Below are 20,985 nucleotides of genomic sequence, written 5' to 3' on the forward strand. Positions count from 1 at the left end.
CTAGTGATGGATAGGAGGCATTCTCAGTGATGTCACCGCTGATCTCTAGTGATGGATAGGAGGCATTCTCAGTGATGTCACTGCTGATCTCTAGTGATGGATAGGAGGCATTCTCAGTGATGTCACTGCTGATCTCTAGTGATGGATAGGAGGCATTCTCAGTGATGTCACCGCTGGTCTCTAGTGGTGGATAGGAGGCATTCTCAGTGATGTCACCGCTGATCTCTAGTGATGGATAGGTGGCATTCTCAGTGATGTCACCGCTGATCTCTACTGATGGATAGGAGGCATTCTCAGTGATGTCACCGCTGATCTCTAGTGATGGATAGGAGGCATTCTCAGTGATGTCACCCCTGATCTCTAGTGATGGATAGGAGGCATTCTCAGTGATGTCACCGCTGATCTCTAGTGATGGATAGGAGGCATTCTCAGTGATGTCACCGCTGATCCCTAGTGATGGATAGGAGGCATTCTCAGTGATGTCACCGCTGATCTCTAGTGATGGATAGGAGGCATTCTCAGTGATGTCACCGCTGATCCCTAGTGATGGATAGGAGGCATTCTCAGTGATGTCACCGCTGATCTCTAGTGATGGATAGGAGGCATTCTCAGTGATGTCACCGCTGATCTCTAGTGATGGATAGGAGGCATTCTCAGTGATGTCACCGCTGATCTCTAGTGATGGATAGGAGGCATTCTCAGTGATGTCACCGCTGATCTCTAGTGATGGATAGGAGGCATTCTCAGTGATGTCACCCCTGATCTCTAGTGATGGATAGGAGGCATTCTCAGTGATGTCACCGCTGATCTCTAGTGATGGATAGGAGGCATTCTCAGTGATGTCACCGCTGATCTCTAGTGATGGATAGGAGACATTCTCAGTGATGTCACCGCTGATCTCTAGTGATGGATAGGAGGCATTCTCAGTGATGTCACTGCTGATCTCTAGTGATGGATAGGAGACATTCTCAGTGATGTCACCGCTGATCTCTAGTGATGGATAGAAGGCATTCTCAGTGATGTCACCGCTGATCTCTAGTGATGGATAGGAGGCATTCTCAGTGATGTCACCGCTGATCTCTAGTGATGGATAGGAGGCATTCTCAGTGATGTCACCGCTGATCTCTAGTGATGGATAGGAGGCATTCTCAGTGATGTCACCGCTGATCTCTAGTGATGGATAGGAGGCATTCTCAGTGATGTCACCGATGATTTCTAGTGATGGATAGGAGGCATTCTCAGTGATGTCACTGCTGATCTCTAGTGATGGATAGGAGGCATTCTCAAAGATGTCACCGCTGATCTCTAGTGATGGATAGGAGGCATTCTCAGTGATGTCACCGCTGATCTCTAGTGATGGATAGGAGGCATTCTCAGTGATGTTACCGCTGATCTCTAGTGATGGATAGGAGGCATTCTCAGTGATGTCACCGCTGATCTCTAGTGATGGATAGGAGGCATTCTCAGTGATGTCACCGCTGATCTCTAGTGATGGATAGGAGGCATTCTCAGTGATGTCACCGCTGATCTCTAGTGATGGATAGGAGGCATTCTCAGTGATGTCACTGCTGATCTCTAGTGATGGATAGGAGGCATTCTCATTGATGTCACCTCTGATCTCTAGTGATAGATAGGGGGCATTCTCAGTGATGTCACCCCTGATCTCTAGTGATGCATAGGAGGGATTCTCAGTGATGTCACTGCTGATCTCTAGTGATGGATAGGAGGCATTCTCAGTGATGTCACCGCTGATCTCTAGTGATGGATAGGAGGCATTCTCAGTGATGTCACCGCTGATCTCTAGTGATAGATAGGAGGCATTCTCAGTGATGTCACCGCTGATCTCTAGTGATGGATAGGAGGCATTCTCAGTGATGTCACTGCTGATCTCTAGTGATGGATAGGAGGCATTCTCAGTGATGTCACTGCTGATCTCTAGTGATGGATAGGGGGCATTCTCAGTGATGTCACCCCTGATCTCTAGTGATGCATAGGAGGGATTCTCAGTGATGTCACTGCTGATCTCTAGTGATGGATAGGAGGCATTCTCAGTGATGTCACCGCTGATCTCTAGTGATGGATAGGAGGCATTCTCAGTGATGTCACCGCTGATCTCTAGTGATGGATAGGAGGCATTCTCAGTGATGTCACTGCTGATCTCTAGTGATGGATAGGGGGCATTCTCAGTGATGTCACCCCTGATCTCTAGTGATGCATAGGAGGCATTCTCAGTGATGTCACCACTGATCTCTAGTGATGGATAGGAGGCATTCTCAGTGATGTCACCGCTGATCTCTAGTGATGGATAGGAGGCATTCTCAGTGATGTCACTCCTGATCTCTAGTGATGGATAGGAGGCATTCTCAGTGATGTCACCTCTGATCTCTAGTGATGGATAGGAGGCATTTTCAGTGATGTCACCGCTGATCTCTAGTGATGGATAGGAGGCATTCTCAGTGATGTCACCGCTGATCTCTAGTGATGGATAGGAGGCATTCTCAGTGATGTCACCGCTGATCTCTAGTGATGGATAGGAGGCATTCTCAGTGATGACACCGCTGATCTCTAGTGATGGATAGGAGGCATTCTCAGTGATGACACCGCTGATCTCTAGTGATGGATAGGAGGCATTCTCAGTGATGTCACCGCTGATCTCTAGTGATGGATAGGAGGCATTCTCAGTGATGTCACCCCTGATCTCTAGTGATGGATAGAAGGCATTCTCAGTGATGTCACCGCTGATCTCTAGTGATGGATAGGAGGCATTCTCAGTGATGTCACTGCTGATCTCTAGTGATGGATAGGAGGCATTCTCAGTGATGTCACTGCTGATCTCTAGTGATGGATAGGAGGCATTCTCAGTGATGTCACCGCTGATCTCTAGTGATGGATAGGAGGCATTCTCAGTGATGTCAACGCTGATCTCTAGTGATGGATAGGAGGCATTCTCAGTGATGTCACCACTGATCTCTAGTGATGGATAGGAGGCATTCTCAGTGATGTCACCGCTGATCTCTAGTGATGGATAGGAGGCATTCTCAGTGATGTCTCCGCTGATCTCTAGTGATGGATAGGAGGCATTCTCAGTGATGTCACCGCTGATCTCTAGTGATGGATAGGAGGCATTCTCAGTGATGTCACCGCTGATCTCTAGTGATGGATAGGAGGCATTCTCAGTGATGTCACCTCTGATATCTAGTGATAGATAGGAGGCATTCTCAGTGATGTCACCGCTGATCTCTAGTGATGGATAGGAGGCATTCTCAGTGATGTCACCGCTGATCTCTAGTGATGGATAGGAGGCATTCTCAGTGATGTCACCTCTGATATCTAGTGATGGATAGGAGGCATTCTCAGTGATGTCACTCCTGATATCTAGTGATGGATAGGAGGCATTCTCAGTGATGTCACTCCTGATATCTAGTGATGGACAGGAGGCATTCTCAGTGATGTCACCACTGATATCTAGTGATGGATAGGAGGCATTCTCAGTGATATCACTGCTGATCTCTAGTGATGGATAGGAGGCATTCTCAGTGATGTCACCGCTGATCTCTAGTGATGGATAGGAGGCATTCTCAGTGATGACACCGCTGATCTCTAGTGATGGATAGGAGGCATTCTCAGTGATGTCACCGCTGATCTCTAGTGATGGATAGGAGGCATTCTCAGTGATGTCACCGCTGATCTCTAGTGATGGATAGGAGGCATTCTCAGTGATGTCACCGCTGATCTCTAGTGATGGATAGGAGGCATTCTCAGTGATGACACCGCTGATCTCTAGTGATGGATAGGAGGCATTCTCAGTGATGTCACCGCTGATCTCTAGTGATGGATAGGAGGCATTCTCAGTGATGTCACCGCTGATCTCTAGTGATGGATAGGAGGCATTCTCAGTGATGTCACCGCTGATCTCTAGTGATGGATAGGAGGCATTCTCAGTGATGTCACCGCTGATCTCTAGTGGTGGATAGGAGGCATTCTCAGTGATGTCACCCCTGATCTCTAGTGATGGATAGGAGACATTCTCAGTGATGTCACCGCTGATCTCTAGTGATGGATAGGAGGCATTCTCAGTGATGTCACCGCTGATCTCTAGTGATGGATAGGAGGCATTCTCAGTGATGTCACCTCTGATCTCTAGTGATGGATATGAGGCATTCTCAGTGATGTCACCACTTATCTCTAGTGATGGATAGGAGGCCTTCTCAGTGATGTCACTGCTGATCTCTAGTGATGGATAGGAGGCATTCTCAAAGATGTCACCGCTGATCTCTAGTGATGGATAGGAGGCATTCTCAGTGATGTCACCGCTGATCTCTAGTGATGGATAGGAGGCATTCTCAGTGATGTCACTGCTGATCTCTAGTGATGGATAGGAGGCATTCTCAGTGATGTCACTGCTGATCTCTAGTGATGGATAGGAGGCATTCTCAGTGATGTCACCGCTGATCTCTAGTAATGGATAGGAGGCATTCTCAGTGATGTCACTGCTGATCTCTAGTGATGGATAGGAGGCATTCTCAGTGATGTCACCTCTGATCTCTAGTGATGGATAGGAGGCATTCTCAGTGATGTCACCGCTGATCTCTAGTGATGGATAGGAGGCATTCTCAGTGATGTCACCTCTGATCTCTAGTGATGGATAGGAGGCATTCTCAGTGATGTCACCGCTGATCTCTAGTGATGGATAGGAGGCATTCTCAGTGATGTCACTGCTTATCTCTAGTGATGGATAGGAGGCATTCTCAGTGATGTCACCTCTGATCTCTAGTGATGGATAGGAGGCATTCTCAGTGATGTCACCGCTGATCTCTAGTGATGGATAGGAGGCATTCTCAGTGATGTCACCGCTGATCTCTAGTGATGGATAGGAGGCATTCTCAGTGATGTTACCGCTGATCTCTAGTGATGGATAGGAGGCATTCTCAGTGATGTCACTGCTGATCTCTAGTGATGGATAGGAGGCATTCTCAGTGATGTCACCGCTGATCTCTAGTGATGGATAGGAGGCATTCTCAGTGATGTCACCGCTGATCTCTAGTGATGGATAGGAGGCATTCTCAGTGATGTCACTGCTGATCTCTAGTGATGGATAGGGGGCATTCTCAGTGATGTCACCCCTGATCTCTAGTGATGCATAGGAGGGATTCTCAGTGATGTCACTGCTGATCTCTAGTGATGGATAGGAGGCATTCTCAGTGATGTCACCGCTGATCTCTAGTGATGGATAGGAGGCATTCTCAGTGATGTCACCGCTGATCTCTAGTGATAGATAGGAGGCATTCTCAGTGATGTCACCACTGATCTCTAGTGATGGATAGGAGGCATTCTCAGTGATGTCACCGCTGATCTCTAGTGATGGATAGGAGGCATTCTCAGTGATGTCACTCCTGATCTCTAGTGATGGATAGGAGGCATTCTCAGTGATGTCACCTCTGATCTCTAGTGATGGATAGGAGGCATTCTCAGTGATGTCACCGCTGATCTCTAGTGATGGATAGGAGGCATTCTCAGTGATGTCACCGCTGATCTCTAGTGATGGATAGGAGGCATTCTCAGTGATGTCACCACTGATATCTAGTGATGGATAGGAGGCATTCTCAGTGATGTCACCGCTGATATCTAGTGATGGATAGGAGGCATTCTCAGTGATGTCACCGCTGATCTCTAGTGATGGATAGGAAGCATTCTCAGTGATGACACCGCTGATCTCTAGTGATGGATAGGAGGCATTCTCAGTGATGACACCGCTGATCTCTAGTGATGGATAGGAGGCATTCTCAGTGATGTCACCGCTGATCTCTAGTGATGGATAGGAGGCATTCTCAGTGATGTCACCCCTGATCTCTAGTGATGGATAGAAGGCATTCTCAGTGATGTCACCGCTGATCTCTAGTGATGGATAGGAGGCATTCTCAGTGATGTCACTGCTGATCTCTAGTGATGGATAGGAGGCATTCTCAGTGATGTCACTGCTGATCTCTAGTGATGGATAGGAGGCATTCTCAGTGATGTCACCGCTGATCTCTAGTGATGGATAGGAGGCATTCTCAGTGATGTCAACGCTGATCTCTAGTGATGGATAGGAGGCATTCTCAGTGATGTCACCGCTGATCTCTAGTGATGGATAGGAGGCATTCTCAGTGATGTCACCGCTGATCTCTAGTGATGGATAGGAGGCATTCTCAGTGATGTCACCGCTGATCTCTAGTGATGGATAGGAGGCATTCTCAGTGATGTCACCGCTGATCTCTAGTGATGGATAGGAGGCATTCTCAGTGATGTCACCGCTGATCTCTAGTGATGGATAGGAGGCATTCTCAGTGATGTCACCTCTGATATCTAGTGATGGATAGGAGGCATTCTCAGTGATGTCACCGCTGATCTCTAGTGATGGATAGGAGGCATTCTCAGTGATGTCACCGCTGATCTCTAGTGATGGCTAGGAGGCATTCTCAGTGATGTCACCTCTGATATCTAGTGATGGATAGGAGGCATTCTCAGTGATGTCACTCCTGATATCTAGTGATGGATAGGAGGCATTCTCAGTGATGTCACTCCTGATATCTAGTGATGGACAGGAGGCATTCTCAGTGATGTCACCACTGATATCTAGTGATGGATAGGAGGCATTCTCAGTGATGTCACCGCTGATCTCTAGTGATGGATAGGAGGCATTCTCAGTGATGTCACCGCTGATCTCTAGTGATGGATAGGAGGCATTCTCAGTGATGACACCGCTGATCTCTAGTGATGGATAGGAGGCATTCTCAGTGATGTCACCGCTGATCTCTAGTGATGGATAGGAGGCATTCTCAGTGATGTCACCCCTGATCTCTAGTGATGGATAGAAGGCATTCTCAGTGATGTCACTGCTGATCTCTAGTGATGGATAGGAGGCATTCTCAGTGATGTCACCGCTGATCTCTAGTGATGGATAGGAGGCATTCTCAGTGATGTCAACGCTGATCTCTAGTGATGGATAGGAGGCATTCTCAGTGATGTCACCGCTGATCTCTAGTGATGGATAGGAGGCATTCTCAGTGATGTCACCGCTGATCTCTAGTGATGGATAGGAGGCATTCTCAGTGATGTCACCGCTGATCTCTAGTGATGGATAGGAGGCATTCTCAGTGATGTCACCGCTGATCTCTAGTGATGGATAGGAGGCATTCTCAGTGATGTCACTGCTGATCTCTAGTGATGGATAGGAGGCATTCTCAGTGATGTCACCGCTGATCTCTAGTGATGGATAGGTGGCATTCTCAGTGATGTCACCGCTGATCTCTAGTGATGGATAGGAGGCATTCTCAGTGATGTCACCGCTGATCCCTAGTGATGGATAGGAGGCATTCTCAGTGATGTCACCGCTGATCTCTAGTGATGGATAGGAGGCATTCTCAGTGATGTCACCGCTGATCTCTAGTGATGGATAGGAGGCATTCTCAGTGATGTCACCGCTGATCTCTAGTGATGGATAGGAGGCATTCTCAGTGATGTCACCGCTGATCTCTAGTGATGGATAGGAGGCATTCTCAGTGATGTCACCGCTGATCTCTAGTGATGGATAGGAGGCATTCTCAGTGATGTCACCGCTGATCTCTAGTGGTGGATAGGAGGCATTCTCAGTGATGTCACCCCTGATCTCTAGTGATGGATAGGAGACATTCTCAGTGATGTCACCGCTGATCTCTAGTGATGGATAGGAGGCATTCTCAGTTATGTCACCGCTGATCTCTAGTGATGGATAGGAGGCATTCTCAGTGATGTCACCGCTGATCTCTAGTGATGGATAGGAGGCATTCTCAGTGATGTCACCTCTGATCTCTAGTGATGGATATGAGGCATTCTCAGTGATGTCACCACTTATCTCTAGTGATGGATAGGAGGCCTTCTCAGTGATGTCACTGCTGATCTCTAGTGATGGATAGGAGGCATTCTCAAAGATGTCACCGCTGATCTCTAGTGATGGATAGGAGGCATTCTCAGTGATGTCACCGCTGATCTCTAGTGATGGATAGGAGGCATTCTCAGTGATGTCACTGCTGATCTCTAGTGATGGATAGGAGGCATTCTCAGTGATGTCACTGCTGATCTCTAGTGATGGATAGGAGGCATTCTCAGTGATGTCACCGCTGATCTCTAGTGGTGGATAGGAGGCATTCTCAGTGATGTCACTGCTGATCTCTAGTGATGGATAGGAGGCATTCTCAGTGATGTCACCTCTGATCTCTAGTGATGGATAGGAGGCATTCTCAGTGATGTCACCGCTGATCTCTAGTGATGGATAGGAGGCATTCTCAGTGATGTCACCGCTGATCTCTAGTGATGGATAGGAGGCATTCTCAGTGATGTCACTGCTGATCTCTAGTGATGGATAGGAGGCATTCTCAGTGATGTCACTGCTGATCTCTAGTGATGGATAGGAGGCATTCTCAGTGATGTCACCGCTGATCTCTAGTGATGGATAGGAGGCATTCTCAGTGATGTCACCGCTGATCTCTAGTGATGGATAGGAGGCATTCTCAGTGATGTCACCGCTGATCTCTAGTGATGGATAGGAGGCATTCTCAGTGATGTCACCGCTGATCTCTAGTGATGGATAGGAGGCATTCTCAGTGATGTCACCGCTGATCTCTAGTGATGGATAGGAGGCATTCTCAGTGATGTCACCGCTGATCCCTAGTGATGGATAGGAGGCATTCTCAGTGATGTCACCGCTGATCTCTAGTGATGGATAGGAGGCATTCTCAGTGATATCACCGCTGATCTCTAGTGATGGATAGGAGGCATTCTCAGTGATATCACCGCTGATCTCTAGTGATGGATAGGAGGCATTCTCAGTGATGTCACCGCTGATCTCTAGTGATGGATAGGAGGCATTCTCAGTGATGTCACCGCTGATCTCTAGTGATGGATAGGAGGCATTCTCAGTGATGTCACCGCTGATCTCTAGTGATGGATAGGAGGCATTCTCAGTGATGTCACCGCTGATCCCTAGTGATGGATAGGAGGCATTCTCAGTGATGTCACCGCTGATCTCTAGTGATGGATAGGAGGCATTCTCAGTGATATCACCGCTGATCTCTAGTGATGGATAGGAGGCATTCTCAGTGATGTCACCTCTGATCTCTAGTGATGGATAGGAGGCATTCTCAGTGATGTCACTGCTAATCTCTAGTGATGGATAGGAGGCATTCTCAGTGATGTCACCGCTGATCTCTAGTGATGGATAGGAGGCATTCTCAGTGATGTCACCCCTGATCTCTAGTGATGGATAGGAGGCATTCTCAGTGATGTCACCTCTGATCTCTAGTGATGGATAGGAGGCATTCTCAGTAATGTCACTGCTGATCTCTAGTGATGGATAGGAGGCATTCTCAGTGATGTCACCGCTGATCTCTAGTGATGGATAGGCGGCATTCTCAGTGATGTCACCGCTGATCTCTAGTGATGGATAGGAGGCATTCTCAGTGATGTCACCACTGATCTCTAGTGATGGATAGGAGGCATTCTCAGTGATGTCACCGCTGATGTCTAGTGATGGATAGGAGGCATTCTCAGTGATATCACCGCTGATCTCTAGTGATGGATAGTAGGCATTCTCAGTGATGTCACTGCTGATCTCTAGTGATGGATAGGAGGCATTCTCAGTGATGTCACCGCTGATATCTAGTGATGAATAGGCGGCATTCTCTGTGATGTCACTGCTGATCTCTAGTGATGGATAGGAGGCATTCTCAGTGATGTCACCGCTGATATCTAGTGATGAATAGGCGGCATTCTCAGTGATGTCACCGCTGATCTCTAGTGATGGATAGGAGGCATTCTCAGTGATGTCACCGCTGATCTCTAGTGATGGCTAGGAGGCATTCTCAGTGATGTTACCGCTGATCTCTAGTGATGGATAGGAGGCATTCTCAGTGATTTCACCGCTGATCTCTAGTGATGGATAGGAGGCATTCTCAGTGATGTCACTGCTGATCTCTAGTGATGGATAGGAGGCATTCTCAGTGATGTCACTGCTGATCTCTAGTGATGGATAGGAGGCATTCTCAGTGATGTCACTGCTGATCTCTAGTGATGGATAGGAGGCATTCTCAGTGATGTCACCGCTGATCTCTAGTGATGGATAGGAGGCATTCTCAGTGATGTCACTGCTGATCTCTAGTGATGGATAGGAGGCATTCTCAGTGATGTCACCGCTGATCTCTAGTGATGGATAGGAGGCATTCTCAGTGATGTTACCGCTGATCTCTAGTGATGGATAGGAGGCATTCTCAGTGATGTCACCGCTGATCTCTAGTGATGGATAGGAGGCATTCTCAGTGATGTCACTGCTGATCTCTAGTGATGGATAGGAGGCATTCTCAGTGATGTCACTGCTGATCTCTAGTGATGGATAGGAGGCATTCTCAGTGATGTCACTGCTGATCTCTAGTGATGGATAGGAGGCATTCTCAGTGATGTCACCGCTGATCTCTAGTGATGGATAGGAGGCATTCTCAGTGATGTCACCGCTGATCTCTAGTGATGGATAGGAGGCATTCTCAGTGATGTCACCGCTGATCTCTAGTGATGGATAGGAGGCATTCCCAGTGATGTCACCGCTGATCTCTAGTGATGGATAGGAGGCATTCTCAGTGATGTCACCGCTGATCTCTAGTGATGGATAGGAGGCATTCTCAGTGATGTCACTGCTGATCTCTAGTGATGGATAGGAGGCATTCTCAGTGATGTCACTGCTGATCTCTAGTGATGGATAGGAGGCATTCTCAGTGATGTCACCGCTGGTCTCTAGTGATGGATAGGAGGCATTCTCAGTGATGTCACTGCTGATCTCTAGTGATGGATAGGGGGCATTCTCAGTGATGTCACCCCTGATCTCTAGTGATGCATAGGAGGGATTCTCAGTGATGTCACTGCTGATCTGTAGTGATGGATAGGAGGCATTCTCAGTGATGTCACCGCTGATCTCTAGTGATGGATAGGAGGCATTCTCAGTGATGTCACCGCTGATCTCTAGTGATAGATAGGAGGCATTCTCAGTGATGTCACCACTGATCTCTAGTGATGGATAGGAGGCATTCTCAGTGATGTCACCGCTGATCTCTAGTGATGGATAGGAGGCATTCTCAGTGATGTCACTCCTGATCTCTAGTGATGGATAGGAGGCATTCTCAGTGATGTCACCTCTGATCTCTAGTGATGGATAGGAGGCATTCTCAGTGATGTCACCGCTGATCTCTAGTGATGGATAGGAGGCATTCTCAGTGATGTCACCGCTGATCTCTAGTGATGGATAGGAGGCATTCTCAGTGATGTCACCGCTGATATCTAGTGATGGATAGGAGGCATTCTCAGTGATGTCACCGCTGATATCTAGTGATGGATAGGAGGCATTCTCAGTGATGTCACCGCTGATCTCTAGTGATGGATAGGAGGCATTCTCAGTGATGACACCGCTGATCTCTAGTGATGGATAGGAGGCATTCTCAGTGATGACACCGCTGATCTCTAGTGATGGATAGGAGGCATTCTCAGTGATGTCACCGCTGATCTCTAGTGATGGATAGGAGGCATTCTCAGTGATGTCACCCCTGATCTCTAGTGATGGATAGAAGGCATTCTCAGTGATGTCACCGCTGATCTCTAGTGATGGATAGGAGGCATTCTCAGTGATGTCACTGCTGATCTCTAGTGATGGATAGGAGGCATTCTCAGTGATGTCACTGCTGATCTCTAGTGATGGATAGGAGGCATTCTCAGTGATGTCACCGCTGATCTCTAGTGATGGATAGGAGGCATTCTCAGTGATGTCAACGCTGATCTCTAGTGATGGATAGGAGGCATTCTCAGTGATGTCACCGCTGATCTCTAGTGATGGATAGGAGGCATTCTCAGTGATGTCACCGCTGATCTCTAGTGATGGATAGGAGGCATTCTCAGTGATGTCACCGCTGATCTCTAGTGATGGATAGGAGGCATTCTCAGTGATGTCACCGCTGATCTCTAGTGATGGATAGGAGGCATTCTCAGTGATGTCACCGCTGATCTCTAGTGATGGATAGGAGGCATTCTCAGTGATGTCACCTCTGATATCTAGTGATGGATAGGAGGCATTCTCAGTGATGTCACCGCTGATCTCTAGTGATGGATAGGAGGCATTCTCAGTGATGTCACCGCTGATCTCTAGTGATGGATAGGAGGCATTCTCAGTGATGTCACCTCTGATATCTAGTGATGGATAGGAGGCATTCTCAGTGATGTCACTCCTGATATCTAGTGATGGATAGGAGGCATTCTCAGTGATGTCACTCCTGATATCTAGTGATGGACAGGAGGCATTCTCAGTGATGTCACCGCTGATATCTAGTGATGGATAGGAGGCATTCTCAGTGATGTCACCGCTGATCTCTAGTGATGGATAGGAGGCATTCTCAGTGATGTCACCGCTGATCTCTAGTGATGGATAGGAGGCATTCTCAGTGATGACACCGCTGATCTCTAGTGATGGATAGGAGGCATTCTCAGTGATGTCACCGCTGATCTCTAGTGATGGATAGGAGGCATTCTCAGTGATGTCACCCCTGATCTCTAGTGATGGATAGAAGGCATTCTCAGTGATGTCACTGCTGATCTCTAGTGATGGATAGGAGGCATTCTCAGTGATGTCACCGCTGATCTCTAGTGATGGATAGGAGGCATTCTCAGTGATGTCAACGCTGATCTCTAGTGATGGATAGGAGGCATTCTCAGTGATGTCACCGCTGATCTCTAGTGATGGATAGGAGGCATTCTCAGTGATGTCACCGCTGATCTCTAGTGATGGATAGGAGGCATTCTCAGTGATGTCACCGCTGATCTCTAGTGATGGATAGGAGGCATTCTCAGTGATGTCACCGCTGATCTCTAGTGATGGATAGGAGGCATTCTCAGTGATGTCACCGCTGATCTCTAGTGATGGATAGGAGGCATTCTCAGTGATGTCACCGCTGATCTCTAGTGATGGATAGGTGGCATTCTCAGTGATGTCACCGGTGATCTCTAGTGATGGATAGGAGGCATTCTCAGTGATGTCACCGCTGATCCCTAGTGATGGATAGGAGGCATTCTCAGTGATGTCACCGCTGATCTCTAGTGATGGATAGGAGGCATTCTCAGTGATGTCACCGCTGATCTCTAGTGATGGATAGGAGGCATTCTCAGTGATGTCACCGCTGATCTCTAGTGATGGATAGGAGGCATTCTCAGTGATGTCACCGCTGATCTCTAGTGATGGATAGGAGGCATTCTCAGTGATGTCACCGCTGATCTCTAGTGATGGATAGGAGGCATTCTCAGTGATGTCACCGCTGATCTCTAGTGGTGGATAGGAGGCATTCTCAGTGATGTCACCCCTGATCTCTAGTGATGGATAGGAGACATTCTCAGTGATGTCACCGCTGATCTCTAGTGATGGATAGGAGGCATTCTCAGTTATGTCACCGCTGATCTCTAGTGATGGATAGGAGGCATTCTCAGTGATGTCACCGCTGATCTCTAGTGATGGATAGGAGGCATTCTCAGTGATGTCACCTCTGATCTCTAGTGATGGATATGAGGCATTCTCAGTGATGTCACCACTTATCTCTAGTGATGGATAGGAGGCCTTCTCAGTGATGTCACTGCTGATCTCTAGTGATGGATAGGAGGCATTCTCAGTGATGTCACCGCTGATCTCTAGTGATGGCTAGGAGGCATTCTCAGTGATGTCACTGCTGATCTCTAGTGATGGATAGGAGCCACTCTCAAAGATGTCACCGCTGATCTCTAGTGATGGATAGGAGGCATTCTCAGTGATGTCACCGCTGATCTCTAGTGATGGATAGGAGGCATTCTCAGTGATGTCACTGCTGATCTCTAGTGATGGATAGGAGGCATTCTCAGTGATGTCACCGCTGATCTCTAGTGATGGATAGGAGGCATTCTCAGTGATGTCACTGCTGATCTCTAGTGATGGATAGGAGGCATTCTCAGTGATGTCACCTCTGATCTCTAGTGATGGATAGGAGGCATTCTCAGTGATGTCACCGCTGATCTCTAGTGATGGATAGGAGGCATTCTCAGTGATGTCACCTCTGATCTCTAGTGATGGATAGGAGGCATTCTCAGTGATGTCACCGCTGATCTCTAGTGATGGATAGGAGGCATTCTCAGTGATGTCACTGCTGATCTCTAGTGATGGATAGGAGGCATTCTCAGTGATGTCACCTCTGATCTCTAGTGATGGATAGGAGGCATTCTCAGTGATGTCACCGCTGATCTCTAGTGATGGATAGGAGGCATTCTCAGTGATGTCACCGCTGATCTCTAGTGATGGATAGGAGGCATTCTCAGTGATGTCACCTCTGATCTCTAGTGATGAATAGGCGGCATTCTCAGTGATGTCACTGCTGATCTCTAGTGATGGATAGGAGGCATTCTCAGTCATGTCACCGCTGATCTCTAGTGATGGATAGGAGGCATTCTCAGTGATGTCACTGCTGATCTCTAGTGATGGATAGGAGGCATTCTCAGTGATGTCACCGCTGATCTCTAGTGATGGATAGGAGGCATTCTCAGTGATGTTACCGCTGATCTCTAGTGATGGATAGGAGGCATTCTCAGTGATGTCACCGCTGATCTCTAGTGATGGATAGGAGGCATTCTCAGTGATGTCACTGCTGATCTCTAGTGATGGATAGGAGGCATTCTCAGTGATGTCACCGCTGATCTCTAGTGATGGATAGGAGGCATTCTCAGTGATGTTACCGCTGATCTCTAGTGATGGATAGGAGGCATTCTCAGTGATGTCACCGCTGATCTCTAGTGATGGATAGGAGGCATTCTCAGTGATGTCACTGCTGATCTCTAGTGATGGATAGGAGGCATTCTCAGTGATGTCACCGCTGATCTCTAGTGATGGATAGGAGGCATTCTCAGTGATGTTACCGCTGATCTCTAGTGATGGATAGGAGGCATTCTCAGTGATGTCACCGCTGATCTCTAGTGATGGATAGGAGGCATTCTCAGTGATGTCACTGCTGATCTCTAGTGATGGATAGGAGGCATTCTCAGTGATGTCACTGCTGATCTCTAGTGATGGATAGGAGGCATTCTCAGTGATGTCACCGCTGGTCTCTAGTGGTGGATAGGAGGCATTCTCAGTGATGTCACCGCTGATCTCTAGTGATGGATAGGTGGCATTCTCAGTGATGTCACCACTGATCTCTACTGATGGATAGGAGGCATTCTCAGTGATGTCACCGCTGATCTCTAGTGATGGATAGGAGGCATTCTCAGTGATGTCACCCCTGATCTCTAGTGATGGATAGGAGGCATTCTCAGTGATGTCACTGCTGATCTCTAGTGATGGATAGGAGGCATTCTCAGTGATGTCACCGCTGATCCCTAGTGATGGATAGGAGGCATTCTCAGTGATGTCACCGCTGATCTCTAGTGATGGATAGGAGGCATTCTCAGTGATGTCACCGCTGATCCCTAGTGATGGATAGGAGGCATTCTCAGTGATGTCACCGCTGATCTCTAGTGATGGATAGGAGGCATTCTCAGTGATATCACCGCTGATCTCTAGTGATGGATAGGAGGCATTCTCAGTGATGTCACCTCTGATCTCTAGTGATGGATAGGAGGCATTCTCAGTGATGTCACTGCTAATCTCTAGTGATGGATAGGAGGCATTCTCAGTGATGTCACCGCTGATCTCTAGTGATGGATAGGAGGCATTCTCAGTGATGTCACCCCTGATCTCTAGTGATGGATAGGAGGCATTCTCAGTGATGTCACCTCTGATCTCTAGTGATGGATAGGAGGCATTCTCAGTAATGTCACTGCTGATCTCTAGTGATGGATAGGAGGCATTCTCAGTGATGTCACCGCTGATCTCTAGTGATGGATAGGCGGCATTCTCAGTGATGTCACCGCTGATCTCTAGTGATGGATAGGAGGCATTCTCAGTGATGTCACCACTGATCTCTAGTGATGGATAGGAGGCATTCTCAGTGATGTCACCGCTGATCTCTAGTGATGGATAGGAGGCATTCTCAGTGATATCACCGCTGATCTCTAGTGATGGATAGGAGGCATTCTCAGTGATGTCACTGCTGATCTCTAGTGATGGATAGGAGGCATTCTCAGTGATGTCACCGCTGATATCTAGTGATGAATAGGCGGCATTCTCTGTGATGTCACTGCTGATCTCTAGTGATGGATAGGAGGCATTCTCAGTGATGTCACCGCTGATCTCTAGTGATGGATAGGAGGCATTCTCAGTGATGTTACCGCTGATCTCTAGTGATGGATAGGAGGCATTCTCAGTGATTTCACCGCTGATCTCTAGTGATGGATAGGAGGCATTCTCAGTGATGTCACTGCTGATCTCTAGTGATGGATAGGAGGCATTCTCAGTGATGTCACTGCTGATCTCTAGTGATGGATAGGAGGCATTCTCAGTGATGTCACCTCTGATCTCTAGTGATGAATAGGCGGCATTCTCAGTGATGTCACCGCTGATCTCTAGTGATGGATAGGAGGCATTCTCAGTGATGTCACCGCTGATCTCTAGTGATGGATAGGAGGCATTCTCAGTGATGTTACCGCTGATCTCTAGTGATGGATAGGAGGCATTCTCAGTGATTTCACCGCTGATCTCTAGTGATGGATAGGAGGCATTCTCAGTGATGTCACTGCTGATCTCTAGTGATGGATAGGAGGCATTCTCAGTGATGTCACTGCTGATCTCTAGTGATGGATAGGAGGCATTCTCAGTGATGTCACCTCTGATCTCTAGTGATGAATAGGCGGCATTCTCAGTGATGTCACTGCTGATCTCTAGTGATGGATAGGAGGCATTCTCAGTGATGTCACTGCTGATCTCTAGTGATGGATAGGAGGCATTCTCAGTGATGTCACCGCTGATCTCTAGTGATGGATAGGAGGCATTCTCAGTGATGTCACCGCTGATCTCTAGTGATGGATAGGAGGCATTCTCAGTGATGTCACCCCTTATCTCTAGTGTTGGATAGGAGACATTCTCAGTGATGTCACCTCTGATCTCTAGTGATGGATAGGAGGCATTCTCAGTGATGTCACCGCTGATCTCTAGTGATGGATAGGAGGCATTCTCAGTGATGTCACCGATGATTTCTAGTGATGGATAGGAGGCATTCTCAGTGATGTCACCACTGATCTCTAGTGATGGATAGGAGGCATTCTAAGTGATGTCACCGCTGATCTCTAGTGATGGATAGGAGGCATTCTCAGTGATGTCACCCCTGATCTCTAGTGATGGATAGGAGACATTCTCAGTGATGTCACCTCTGATCTCTAGTGATGGATAGGAGGCATTCTCAGTGATGTCACCGCTGATCTCTAGTGATGGATAGGAGGCATTCTCAGTGATGTCACCGCTGATCTCTAGTGATGGATAGGAGGCATTCTCAGTGATGTCACCGCTGATCTCTAGTGATGGATAGGAGGCATTCTCAGTGATGTCACCGATGATTTCTAGTGATGGATAGGAGGCATTCTCAGTGATGTCACCACTGATCTCTAGTGATGGATAGGAGGCATTCTCAGTGATGTCACCGCTGATCTCTAGTGATGGATAGGAGGCATTCTCAGTGATGTCACCGCTGATCTCTAGTGGTGGATAGGAGGCATTCTCAGTGATGTCACCCCTGATCTCTAGTGATGGATAGGAGACATTCTCAGTGATGTCACCGCTGATCTCTAGTGATGGATAGGAGGCATTCTCAGTGATGTCACCGCTGATCTCTAGTGATGGATAGGAGGCATTCTCAGTGATGTCACCGCTGATCTCTAGTGATGGATAGGACGCATTCTCAGTGATGTCACCGCTGATCTCTAGTGATGGATAGGAGGCATTCTCAGTGATGTCACCGCTGATCTCTAGTGGTGGATAGGAGGCATTCTCAGTGATGTCACCCCTGATCTCTAGTGATGGATAGGAGACATTCTCAGTGATGTCACCGCTGATCTCTAGTGATGGATAGGAGGCATTCTCAGTGATGTCACCGCTGATCTCTAGTGATGGATAGGAGGCATTCTCAGTGATGTCACCGCTGATCTCTAGTGATGGATAGGAGGCATTCTCAGTGATGTCACCTCTGATCTCTAGTGATGGATATGAAGCATTCTCAGTGATGTCACCACTTATCTCTAGTGATGGATAGGAGGCCTTCTCAGTGATGTCACCGCTGATCTCTAGTGATGGATAGGAGGCATTCTCAGTGATGTCACCTCTGATCTCTAGTGATGGATATGAGGCATTCTCAGTGATGTCACCACTTATCTCTAGTGATGGATAGGAGGCATTCTCAGTGATGTCACTGCTGATCTCTAGTGATGGATAGGAGGCATTCTCAGTGATGTCACCACTTATCTCTAGTGATGGATAGGAGGCATTCTCAGTGATGTCACTGCTGATCTCTAGTGATGGATAGGAGGCATTCTCAGTGATGTCACTGCTGATCTCTAGTGATGGATAGGAGGCATTCTCAAAGATGTCACCGCTGATCTCTAGTGATGGATAGGAGGCATTCTCAGTGATGTCACCGCTGATCTCTAGTGATGGATAGGAGGCATTCTCAGTGATGTCACCGCTGATCTCTAGTGATGGATAGGAGGCATTCTCAGTGATGTCACCGCTGATCTCTAGTGATGGATAGGAGGCATTCTCAGTGATGTCACCGCTGATCTCTAGTGATGGATAGGAGGCATTCTCATTGATGTCACCGCTGATCTCTAGTGATGGATAGGAGGCATTCTCAGTGATGTCACCGCTGATCTCTAGTGATGGATAGGAGGCATTCTCAGTGATGTCACCGCTGATCTCTAGTGATGGATAGGAGGCATTCTCAGTGATGTCACTGCTGATCTCTAGTGATGGATAGGAGGCATTCTCAGCGATGTCACCGCTGATCTCTAGTGATGGATAGGAGGCATTCTCACTGATGTCACCGCTGATCTCTAGTGATGGATAGGAGGCATTCTCACTGATGTCACCGCTGATCTCTAGTGATGGATAGGAGGCATTCTCAGTGATGTCACCGCTGATCTCTAGTGATGGATAGGAGGCATTCTCAGTGATGTCACCGCTGATCTCTAGTGATGGATAGGAGGCATTCTCAGTGATGTCACCGCTGATATCTAGTGATGGATAGGAGGCATTCTCAGTGATGTCACCGCTGATCTCTAGTGATGGATAGGAGGCATTCTCAGTGATGTCACCGCTGATATCTAGTGATGGATAGGAGGCATTCTCAGTGATGTCACCGCTGATCTCTACTGATGGATAGGTGGCATTCTCAGTGATGTCACCGCTGATCTCTAGTGATGGATAGGAGGCATTCTCAGTGATGTCACCGCTGATCTCTAGTGATGGATAGGAGGCATTCTCAGTGATGTCACTGCTGATCTCTAGTGATGGATAGGAGGCATTCTCAGTGATGTCACCGCTGATCTCTAGTGATGGATAGGAGGCATTCTCAGTGATGTCACCGCTGATCTCTAGTGATGGATAGGCGGCATTCTCAGTGATGTCACCGCTGATCTCTAGTGATGGATAAGAGGCATTCTCAGTGATGTCACTGTTGATCTCTAGTGATGGATAAGAGGCATTCTCAGTGATGTCACCGCTGATCTCTAGTGATGGATAGGAGGCATTCTCAGTGATGTCACCGCTGATCTCTAGTGATGGATAGGAGGCATTCTCTGATGTCACCGCTGATCTCTAGTGATGGATAGGAGGCATTCTCAGTGATGTCACCGCTGATCTCTGGTGATGGATAGGGGCATTCTCAGTGATGTCACCGCTGATCTCTAGTGATGGATAGGAGGCATTCTCAGTGATGTCACCGCTGATCTCTAGTGATGGATAGGAGGCATTCTCTGATGTCACCGCTGATCTCTAGTGATGGATAGGAGGCATTCTCAGTGATGTCACCGCTGATCTCTGGTGATGGATAGGGGCATTCTCAGTGATGTGGATGTATTTACAGTTTTCTCTCCAGTGGTCGTGGTCCGTGGACACTTTGCCCGTGGATGCTCTTTCCTCTATGGAGCAGATATAACGTTGTTTATAATAAACCTGTTGTCGAGTAGGTAATGACTATGAGGTATTCTGGGGCTCCTTGCAGAGAATGTAAATGAATGTATGATTCCAGCTCCTGTGACTGGACTTTAGTGAACCTTTCCATCACATTGGTAACTTTGTTGTTAGGCCATTACGTCTTCTCATCTTTTCCAGAGTCCCGAATGACTGTGTGTGTTGGCCGTGTTTGTTGTCACCCAGCTTTCTCAATAATGTCTGCTTATTCTCCTCAGATTTCTCCTTCTCACGAAAGGCTCAGTCCTGTGTACAATTACTCCCTCAGTCACCTGTTTATGGGCCATAAACGTGGACTGCTGGCGCTGTATGGCGCTGTATGCGTGTCGGCCATGTGCTGCTGGATTTCTGCCTCCTTCCATTGTCGAGCTCCTCGTTTTGACCCACTTACAGGATAATGTGTGGCGCAGAGTGAGCGGCCTGTAGTGTTTCCCCACAGTCTGTCCGATACGGCAGATCACATAATGCTACATCTGTACATGTCTCCTCCACGGGCTCGCTGTACACAGGGTAGCGTTTTGTGCTCCGTTACTACCTTTACAAACTGGTAAAGTTGCCCTCTGCCCTAAGTTTCTCCATTTTTTCTTATTATCTAGAGCAATTTTAATATATTACATGTTTTCATGCTATGGCGCCACAGAGTGCTTTTTTATTTGTTATGTATGGACGTTTTCAAGCTTTCTTTCTGTCAGACTTGTCTCCAGTTTGTATTTTTTTTTCCTCATGTTATGGCCACATGGCAGCCCACTTGCCATCCTGGCTGGTAGCAGGAAAGGACAGATGTTTTGTGGAGAGGCTGCAGGTGGAGCGCC

The 20,985-nt window shown here is 47.8% G+C and overlaps 1 protein-coding gene across 1 annotated transcript in view; it reads left to right on the forward strand.

Annotated features, from left to right (window-relative positions):
- Window positions 1-20,985, forward strand: part of LOC138640674 (perilipin-2-like) — a 53,836-nt gene that overhangs the window by 30,079 nt on the left and 2,772 nt on the right. The window lies entirely within an intron of this gene.

This window comes from Ranitomeya imitator, chromosome 1 (genome assembly GCF_032444005.1).
Source record: "Ranitomeya imitator isolate aRanImi1 chromosome 1, aRanImi1.pri, whole genome shotgun sequence".
Lineage (NCBI taxonomy): Eukaryota > Metazoa > Chordata > Amphibia > Anura > Dendrobatidae > Ranitomeya > Ranitomeya imitator.